This window comes from Nicotiana attenuata, chromosome 1 (genome assembly GCF_001879085.1).
Source record: "Nicotiana attenuata strain UT chromosome 1, NIATTr2, whole genome shotgun sequence".
Taxonomy (NCBI): domain Eukaryota; kingdom Viridiplantae; phylum Streptophyta; class Magnoliopsida; order Solanales; family Solanaceae; genus Nicotiana; species Nicotiana attenuata.
This window is the reverse complement of record NC_031989.1, coordinates 61,137,724-61,145,539: the sequence shown is the minus strand read 5'-3', so window position 1 is coordinate 61,145,539 and position 7,816 is coordinate 61,137,724.

The window sequence follows — 7,816 nt, the reverse complement described above, 5'->3', positions numbered from 1 at the left end:
ACGGTTTCAAACTTGGTTGTGAGGGTTTGAAACCCCGAACTACGTGTTGTGTGGTTAGTATTGAGGTGACGCATATGCCAAGTGACGGGCGTGCAGGCGTGCAGGCGTTTCACCGTGAGAATCGGGACCTGGTTCATTCCATGGCGCCGTTAAATGACTCCTTCTTGTTGATATCCTTGTTTCCATTATGTGATAAAGTAATTGAGCTGCAAAACATGCAAGATATCATGTTAGGGCTTCACGCCGATACTGTTTGGACCCCTAGTGGTCGTTTCTTGTTGTCATTCACTGATTGCACTGTTATTTGTACATATTCATGCATTTCATATCGTACCTCAGTCTCAGTTGTTATTATTGGCATAGCATATCATTGTTTCCAGGCTAGTTTCCATGACATTGTGAGCCCGTACTTGAGAGTGGAGAGTGATGACTGAGTGAGGCTGAGAGCCCGATTATGAGTGAAAGTTATGGGGTCGGGATGCACGTCGCGGCAGTTATATTGATTACGATAGCGCTTGGGCCGTAGGCGCCCCTCCGGAGTCTGCACACCCACAATGGGCGCGGATGATACTATTGAGGGATGGATTTCCCTGGACATGGATTTGTCCGAAGTATTGATATCTCGAGATGGATTTCTCCACAGGGTTGGATTTCTCCGGGATGGATTTCCCTGGGCGGATGGCCATATCCAGTACCGAGTCGTTGAGCACATTGTGCATTTCATACAGTCGATGCATTGGCATATAGAGGGAGTTGAGTTATATATCTTAAACTATTCAGATCTGTATTTACTTTATTTCTTTGAGCTGTTTATTTAACTTAAAGCATGCCTACGTTTCTGTACGTTGCTTCTATTATATCTGTTGAGGTTGAGTTCGTCACTACTTCAGTCAATAGTTTGGACTCGTTACTTACTGAGTTGGTGTACTCACGTTACCCCCTACACCTTGCGTGCAGATCCAGGCACTTTTGGACCCAGTGGCGATTGTTGATCGAGGCTTCAGGCTTAGGAGATTATTGAGGTATCTACACAGCGTTCGCAGGCCTTGGTTCTCCTTCTTATTCTCCAATAGTTGCTTCTTTAGACATTGTAATAGACCATGTATTTCCCTAGACGTTCATGCACTCAGTGACACCCTGGTTTTGGGATAGATTGTATCTTATCTTGGAATTTCTTATGTTTCAAATAGTTCGTTAATGTTAAAAGCTTTTGTTAATGTTTCAAACTTATTGTTGTTTTGTTGGTTATTGAGTTGAGGTCGGCCTAGCTCCATGATAGGCTCCATCACGACGGGTCGGGTTTTGGGTCGTGGCAGTAGCCATGTGCCCGAGAGAGAAAAACTTTGCAATAAAATTCGGCCAATTCATCTCACGTATGGATAAAATAATTAGGCAAGCGTTCCAACCAATCCAAAGCCTTACCCCTTGTTGAGAAGGAAAAAGCCTTAGCCTCAAAGCATCTTCCGAAACATTAGTTTGTTTTCTCCCTCAACATGTATCCACAAAACCCTTCAGATGATTATAGGCATTTTGACTCGGCATCCCGGTGAAATAGCCTCGTTGCTCGAGCAAAGTAAATAGCACATTGGTGATTTAAAAGTTTCCCTCCCTAATGTTTATGGCACTTGCATAACTTTCATAAGGCAAAACCCGATGTTGCGCCGCTTGTGATTGTGGTGGTGGAGGTGGGGGAAGTTGAGGCACATTGTCTTGTTGACCTCGGCAGCGGCGGTTTTGTTGTGGGGCTTGAGGCATTTCCTCAAGTTTCTCCTCTTCGCCGTCCACATCTCCCAATGGCATATTTCCAAGTTCGTTGTTCGCCATTTGGTACGTACGATTACTTAAACAAATTAGAATCACGGAACTAAAAGAAGATATTTCAAGAAACAAACTCAAGTATATAGCTAACACCGTAAAAACTCTCTGGCAACGTGCCAAAAATTGATCACATCCAAATCCACACTCAATATTAAGTGGAAAACGGTCGTTGCAATTATAATACCAAACGTGAGTCGGGGTTGAATTCCTCAGGGAGTTTACAATCAGTATTAAGGTAAATAGTTAATGAGATAACGTGAAATAGCCAAATTATAGTTTCAAACTAGAGGGATGATTGTCAACTAATTTTAACACTACGAATTTAGACTATGTAAAGCAACTAGAGAGTAAATTATTTTTGGTATTTTTATCAATTGAAGAAAAGCCTAGGGATGTAACCTCCACCTAGGTGTAAACCTAATGGGTATGCTAAGTTAATGCTTGTTTTTTATATCCAATTTTGCACTCATATTTTATAAAATATTCTATATACTTTCAAAAAATCATTTTTGCATTATTACCTAATTTACAAGGATCATATAAGTATTTTCGATAATTTTTAAAGATTTAAATTTTGATTTAAATTTAGTCATTATTCCTTCAAATTATTTTGGGGTGATTTAATCATCCGAATTTACTATTTATACCCACATGTATATTTTGTAACATTTTACTTCACTTCATATAATTACATTTGTATTTTGGCCTATTTACAATAAATTTGCAATAATAGCCTATATCCTATAAATAATTGAGTTTATTATATTATTTATGACAAAATAAAATTTTATATTTTTATAATGTTAAACTAGAGGAGTTCAAGCATTTTACTGCATAAATAATATTTTTATTATTTATTAATTACTTTTATAAATTAGTTTTTAATAAATTTTGTGTATTTAAACTATAGAGTTCATTTCGAAACCAATAAACTAGTCCAGACACCAAAACCTTAGCCCAATAACCCCAAGCCCAAACTAGAGGACCCTTTTAATAAACCCGGTCGCGACCCACTCCTATTGACCCGCTTTGCTCTTCCTTTCATCTTAGCCGTTTATCTTAGAGATCAACGACCCACAGCCTATCTCCCCTCTTTAATTAACCAAACCCACTCGAAACAATACCATTTTCCCTGAGACCGCCGCCCGAAAAACCCCTCATCCTCTTCTTCTCTCTGAGAGAAACCTTACCCACATCCCTTCAAATCCAACCCTAATATGATATCACATGGAAAATCTTCCATGTTTCCTTTCCATTTTTGCACACACGGAGATTCTTACCATCTCCTAGATGTCACAGTGTTTGGTACTTAGTAATTTATGGAAGCTAAATCGATGAATATTCATTCAACTTTGATTTTGTATTATCTCTATGTTCTTGACTTGATACATTCACTACCAGACCATATGGGCTCGATTCAATGAGATCTTTGACTATTTTGTTCTCCTTTTGAATTAGGGGTTGCCCTATTTTTCTCTTAAATTTATTCTGCATGCCTTTGTTTCCTTATTTATGTTTGATTAATTGTATTTCCTTATTTGTTCGTTCAATGCTGTCATTATATAAACCCCCTTCCCCGTTCCCCTTCTGAGGAAAAAATTACTGTTACCACTACTGTTATTCACTCAACTCTCATTCTTCTATACTTTTTACACTCTTGGCTCTTGGCCGGCTGAAAGCCAAGGCTATAGGAATTCGACTAATTGACCTTTCTTGGTGTGAGCACTGTCCGGGGTTCATCTGAAACCGTTGGGAATCTGACGCACAGAGATTTTGGGTTCTGCTGCTCTATTGACATTTGAAGTACTGCTGAAACTGTTCTTCTTGTTTATTTGTTCGTCAATTGATGACCGGTAAGTTCTTTGGTCTTTGCAATTCCATACCCTCTCGTTTGTGTTCATCTCCATACACTCATGTCACTGAAACTCTTGTGAATCAATACGTTACTATGCTAGCTCTGTTTGCATCCTTATTTGCTCTAGAGTTGTTTTGTGGCTTTGAACTTTTTATAAAATTTGAAGTTGCCTAAAATTCCAACTCTGATGTATGTTTATTATTTGTGTTCAATATGAATGATCTTTTACTCTTTTAAGCTTGTTTAGCCTAGTGTGTTTTTACCTGAATGCTTATATTTGCTGCCTGCCATGAGCCTACTTCTCTGCCTTGTCCTAAACTCTTGTGATAAACCAATTCATGCCAGAGTGTGTTCTAATCCCTAATGAATCATTCATGTGCAACTTGACATTTCCTAAAAATGATACTTGATCATGTTGCCATGCCAAGCATGCTTTCTTGCTACTTAATGTCGGTTCTCTGATTTTCTATTTTCAATCATGTGTTCTTTAATACTGCCTAAGACTTTAGGCTGAAATACCTAGCCTCTATCCTATATATGGTCAAGTCCCAGTACCTACGTGTCCTGTTAATCTAAAAGTGATACATCATGAGTTCTGGTATTGTTTTGAACCCTTTGTGCCATAACTAATGCTTAGCATGCTAAGTTTCCCCTACTCAACTAAGTGATTGCTTGTCAACTATTATAGATCATGCTCCCAGCCTGTTTGTTATGTTGTTTATGATCATATTTTCACTAGACTCTCATGCTAGAAACTCCTATGTGAAGACTACTACTTCACTTGTCCCTGTCTGTGATTCTGTTTAGAGCCTCATATTAAAATCTCATGGTTAAGATCCTTTAGGTTAATTATGGACTATACTTCGCTGTTGTTTCTTCTACACAGTAATAGAAATTATGCTTATAGGAAATCACACACTCCACTTAGCTTGTCTAATACATGTACACTATCCAAAATCATGTTGGTTTGAGTAAATACTTTACCTGCTTCCATGTCTACTTCTATGCGCTATTAGACAGCATGCTTATAGGAATCAAATGTCAATAATTACTTGCTTAGTTGTGTAAGTGTAATATGATTACTAGATAGAATGTCTATATGATCATACTAATGTATGTCTTTGGTCATCTAGACACCATGTTTATTGGGCTTTAATTGATTAACTAATCGATTACTTTTGTTGTTTTATTACACTGACACCTAGATAACATACCTATTGGAATAAATATGATAAAATTGAGTTTAAATACCAACTATTAGAGAACCTGCCTATAGGGTACTGTTACTCGCTTAGAAAGCATGCCTATAAAATCAAACGCTGGTAATTCTGAGTTTTCAAATGGTTTACTGCCCCATTGCGTAAATAACTTAGAGATCATGTCTATAGGTTTTATAATACCTGTAATCTCCAAATTTGATAGTCTGAAACAGCAGCACTGCCCGTAGGATGCTTAAAACTAGAATCACATAGAAGTCATGTCTATAGGACTTAACGACTCTAATATGCCTTAATGCGGAAACTTTCTACTACCTAATACTAATTCTGCCTGCATGCATTTATTGCTTATGTGGAGGCTAACTTGAGCCATTTATTGTCTTTATGTGTAGTCCTACATGCTTTGAATGTGCACCTAGTTTTATCATTTTTTAGCACCTTAAGTAAAGTGTAGAACCACCCAAATATTAGGTCCAAAGCCTCCTGGACCATAGGCATGGGACGGGTAGTGCACGCATAGGGCACGGTTTAGAATTGAACTAGAGTGCTTTAGGTAAACAACTTTAACATAGTAATTGGGTAGCAGGAGATGATAGTCTGTGGCACTGAATAATATGAGCAACTCTCTATCCTAAGGGAATTGCGAAGTATTATTTATGTTGCACGGGTGATCCTTTAGGCTAAAAAACTTAGGAACTCCCCCCCCCCTGTATATGTTTATTGTTCGCACTTTGTTTCTTTTGAACATAGAATAATTAGGTTGTATCCTGTAACCTCTAAAGACTTGTACTGGTCATTTATTGTTTAATTCCTTCACATATGCAATTTTCTGTACATTTGTTTACATCATAGTAGAACTTTTAAATTCCCTGTCTTCCTTCACTTACATGATCACATAGGACAATTATAATCCAATAATTCCACATAGCGTAAATTTCAGCTGGGACCCACAATTGTGGACCTTAGAGAGTGCCTAACACCTTCTCTTTGAGGTAGTGTGAGCTCTTACCCGATCTTTGGTGATACAGACTAGTTAAAATAGAGTTTATTTACAAATAGGTTCCCTAACACACTTTAAAATCTTTAGGTGGCGACTCTTCTCTTGTAGTACCCATCTAAAAGAGCTGTTACATGCCGAAACCCGCTTTCGCGAGAAAAAGGGGCACGACAACATGGCGACTCTACTATGGATATACTCGGACTCTTACCATAATGAAGTTTAGATTATGTGGATTAATAAATTATTTGATGACATGTACATACCCTCCCTATTTCCTTTATTTGCTTAAACCGCTATGAGATGTACCTTCCCTCTATATTTTTTGTATTTGCTTAAACTTGCCATATCATGTCTCTCCCATCCCTATCTCCCTATTCTCTTTATCTAATTATGTTCTCGCACATTTTCATTAGTTAAATTGGCTTCTCTCTTTTGTTCTTCGTTTTCTTTTCTTTCTCTTGTTCATATTATTTACTGTTTTACGCACTTTCATCATGCAAATATCTGGCAACGTGTTACTATTTTTGCATAAAGCATGCTTTCAGCATCATACTCCACTCGTGCTTATTATCAACATAGTGGCGCTTGATGAGTGTCTACGCTTTCTAAGAACACCCTTTTAAATCGGAAAGGCTTATTAGCGATAGACTAGTCAATCAGCGGTGCAGTCGATAGTCCCATGCCTTTCCCTCTCAAGTTGTCCACTTGGGAGTATAATTCTAGACCTTTCTAGAAACCACAGTGATTTGAAATGTACATGCATCATGCTAAACCTAGTATGGATTGAGACGTCTTTGACGCATCAACCCACTTAGATAAACCTTGTCGAAAGTCCAACAGGGTTTCCATAATCCCAAAGGACACCATCATATTATGTGCATTACTTGGAGAAAACGTGCCAACATGTAGATCATTATTGCGTAAATAGTCGAATCTGGAGGGGGAAAGAGCTAACTTTTATTTGCTCGCAGAAAATGAAGCACGAAATCCCTAGGTTTGGTATGGTACAGAATATCCCGCCTCTGCTAAACACTGGTGGAACGACCTTGCACCGTCTAACAGAAATCACGTGAGGAGAGTATTGAGTAACTTTCCATCTTTGGTGAATATTCGACCCAACAGGGAATTAATTGAGGCAGCCACCATGTTCTGGGATGAAAAGAGAGTTGTCTTCAGATTTGGCGATATAGAAATGACTCCTCGTCTAGAAGAAGTAGGGGGCTTCGCCAAGTTATCATGGGATAGTCCGGGTCTGATGGTGCCAGAAAATCGCACCCCACGCGATTTTCTTAAGATGTTGGGTTTTAGGAAGAATGACGAACTGGTCTACTTGAAGAAATCATACATCCCCTTTGAATTTCTCTTTGAGCGTTATGGGCATAGAAAATCATATCGCCTTCATCATGAAGAGCTATCCATTACCTCTTTGAGATGGGTACACTGCCGGGTCTATGTCTTCATAGTCTATTTCTTGGGTTTGTTGATCTTCCCAATTCAAGGGAGAAGAATTCACACTCGCTTAGCCATGGTCGTCAAGACCTTAATGGGGGGTATCGAAGGGCAGAAATACACTATCATCCCTATGATCTTAGCCGAGATGTACCGTGCTCTGGATCGGTGCAAGCATGGGTTCGAACACATCGAGGGATGTAATCTCCTACTACAAGTTTGGCTGCTAGGATATTTTCAAATGGGAGATTATCGCCAGGAGCTTCTACGTAGGCCGTTGAACGACTACATAGCGAGTTGTCATCCAAAGAAGATGATATTCATTCCAGACAGGTTTGCAAAGCCTGGAAATGTTGTAGGCTAGGTGTGTTTCTTCAGTAATCTGACAGATGAGCAAGTGCATTAGATGTTCTAGTGGTTTCCCAGTAGCAAGTTCATCATTAGGTCCAAAGGGACCACTTACTTAGTATTGATCAG